The sequence below is a fragment of the Silene latifolia genome, unplaced genomic scaffold (assembly GCF_048544455.1).
Source record: "Silene latifolia isolate original U9 population unplaced genomic scaffold, ASM4854445v1 scaffold_132, whole genome shotgun sequence".
NCBI classification, from domain to species: domain Eukaryota; kingdom Viridiplantae; phylum Streptophyta; class Magnoliopsida; order Caryophyllales; family Caryophyllaceae; genus Silene; species Silene latifolia.
This window is the reverse complement of record NW_027413132.1, coordinates 1,003,479-1,006,422: the sequence shown is the minus strand read 5'-3', so window position 1 is coordinate 1,006,422 and position 2,944 is coordinate 1,003,479. Positions and strand designations below refer to the sequence as shown.

At 38.9% G+C, this 2,944-nt stretch overlaps 1 long non-coding RNA gene across 1 annotated transcript; it reads right to left on the bottom strand.

Annotated features, from left to right (window-relative positions):
* Positions 1-777: 777 nt before the first annotated feature.
* On the bottom strand, positions 778-2,488 carry LOC141637677 (uncharacterized). The gene is made up of 2 exons (XR_012541855.1): positions 2,406-2,488; positions 778-979 (listed from the first exon to the last, which is right to left on the bottom strand). It is a non-coding gene; the product is annotated as an uncharacterized LOC141637677 (long non-coding RNA).
* Between the last annotated feature and the right edge of the window lie 456 nt (positions 2,489-2,944).

The following is a 2,944-nucleotide window of genomic DNA, read 5'->3' as shown; positions in this document are numbered from 1 at the left end:
ACACTCGCGTGAGAAATATGAGGAGCGAAGGCTCCTATTTATACTAATCACGTGAAGGAATAGGGTTTTCGGAGACACTTTGGAAGTGAATCTCGAAAAGATATGAAAAAGATACGAAAAATACGCAGAAAAGGACCTGGAAAGAGGTGCAGCAGTCACTGCGTCCCTTGGAAGAGGCGCAGCACCTACTGCGTCTGTTCCCAGGTGGTTTCCTCCTGCGGAAGAAAGATTTCCGTGTTTGGTTTATGGAATAACGGGATAATCTTATTTTCCTTAATATTTTGTATGAATATTACGGGAAATTGTTTACCAAAGATTAAAAGATTGTGAAATATTTATAAATTATGGAATAGAAATATCCGGAACATTCCAGAACATTCTGACTCGGGTTTTAACGGTTATCAGAAAATGAAGACGGTTTTAGGCCAGGACTCCAAATGTACTCTAATTACTGTCAAAATGACCGTATCGGCGCGTAGATGACAACTAAGAGGTAGACATCAGTGTTTGAGCGATCACTTGACGATAAACTTACGAACTGTCACAAATCATTCCGCGTACCAAACATGCGGCCCAATCATCACCGGGTGGTTTGCGGGAGGTGCAGAAATGAGGTGTGACACCCTCATTTATTGCGGAAAAGTAATCACGTAATTCTACAGAAAAACTGACAGGATATGTTTGTAATTGGTTCAACTAATTAAAACCTGTCATTTTTTTAAACTTTTCTAAACCATTCACAAACATTTCCAGAAGGAGGATGCCAACACCTGCAAATGCTAACAGACTAATTTACATAACTATGCTAAAGCTGCGAGAATAAAGTGATACAAACCAAAGAAAAAGAGGGAGACATATGTCCCTAAAATGTATGTGACACAAAAAGGGTTTAAGGGTCACAATGAAATAAAACCAGTCTAGGTCCCAAGGTTACTTTGCTCGCTAGCTCGTCCATGTACCCCATATATGCATCACCTACCTGTCATTCACATTTTATACAAATACGAAAGCCACGGTCGGTGGGGAGTAACTCCAGAGTTCTCCCGACCACGAAATGTCATAATTAATATAACATGTAAACATAAGAATATGAATACGAATCACACATAGCCTTAGCATATAGATGCTAGACAATCGTGCTTTTCATGTGAACAACAATATAACAACACATAGTCCTAGCATGTGAATACTAGACCGACTCATACTACACTATCATGTGAATCACATAACATCCAGGAATCCAAACTCTATCAACCATAGCCGGCTTGCATCTCACCTTCTATGATTCATAGAATCATCAAACAAGAAAGGGCAATATATCAAAGACAGGCATAAGTTCTTAGTACCGTCAATAGTCACTTTGTAACTCGAGTCTATACCACGAGGTAGGGAAGGTAATCGAACCGGTATCTTGGCTCAGCGGTTACTATTAAGAAAACATGGCCAAGAGACAACACAACCCTAGCCTAAAATCTGCGCAGACCTAGACATGCGGATACACACCACCGCACCCAAGACCCACAACTTTTTTTAAAACAAAGTGAAGTGAGTACCCTAAGGACACCACCGAAGGGTTGGCTAGTACTTAAGCTGACCCCATACTATCAAAATAAGTACCTGAGGTCATGCCCCAACTTGGATATAAATCCACTAGTCAGGAACACAAAGGCTATCAAGCAGTGAACATATACTCGTCAAAGACTATAAAGACCTATCTATGATGAAGGCCGAAATACTCACCCAGGACCTAGTCCCAGCTAGTCCCAGCTTGAATACTTTAGCCCACACCACACAAGACTCACCACACAAGTCAATTAAGACACCCACTTAACCATAAGAGGGCAAAAAGTCCTACTTACCAACATAAATTCTAACATTCTATCATGTGAAAGGCTATAGAAATGTCTATTCAGCAAATAAACCAACAGAATCCTCAATACAAATTTCCCATTTCCAACAATACTAACCAAATTAAAGGCTTCAGGGAATCTAGGGCCGTTTCTACAATATAAGAAGCTACTTAAATTCAACTAACTACACATGTGAAATAGAGATATAATAAATGGCCTAAAGCAAGAAAAAGGCCGATTATCTAATTCATACAACCGAATTTTTACCCGCAACCCCACCATGCGGCAGTGCGGGTTAAATTATGGGCCGACCAATCACACAATTGACTGACATCGATTCAGTCAAAGGGACTAAGGCTCAGTTTTCGGCACAATCATCCAAACATTGCAACTACCATCATAAGAATAATTTTACCATCAACACTATATTTACTACTAGCATTACTCATTTCATAAAATTACCCATATGCTACTTATACTAAATATAACATTCACAAAATCATACAAAAAGCAAAGAATGTGACATTTATTCGTCGAGTAACTCGGAATAGTTACCTTAAGCTAGCAAAGAGACAAGCAATAAACTTGAGAAAGCTTCTAAAACCCAAAATTACTCTTCATCTTCAACCACATATGAGAAGAGGGAAGCACGTATGAATTATGAAAGCATACGACCTCACTTCAAGCAAGAAAAAACAGTCCAATGCCGAGTTTTCCAGGAGGCGAAGATTTGATATACAGGTGACGGCTTTTACACGAAAACACAAGCAAGTAAACAGAGTCGAGGGACTATTTAATCCGTCCCAAAACAGTCCTAGTAATGCATACAACCCGTCCCTAAAACTCAGCATGTACCCGCCTCAATTTCAGCTTATAATAAGCCCATTTCGACTGGCCATAGAACTACTCAAACCATACCAAAATGGTACCCCAAAACAGAGTTCAAAACTTTTTTTTTTTTTTTTTTTAATAAGGGTAATAACTCCATTAGCTATAGATAAGCTCACGGTCATTGATCCAAGAACGCAACAATTATTAAATAATTAAACCCGAACTAACTTCAATAAACTTATTAATGATTATTAAAATTAACG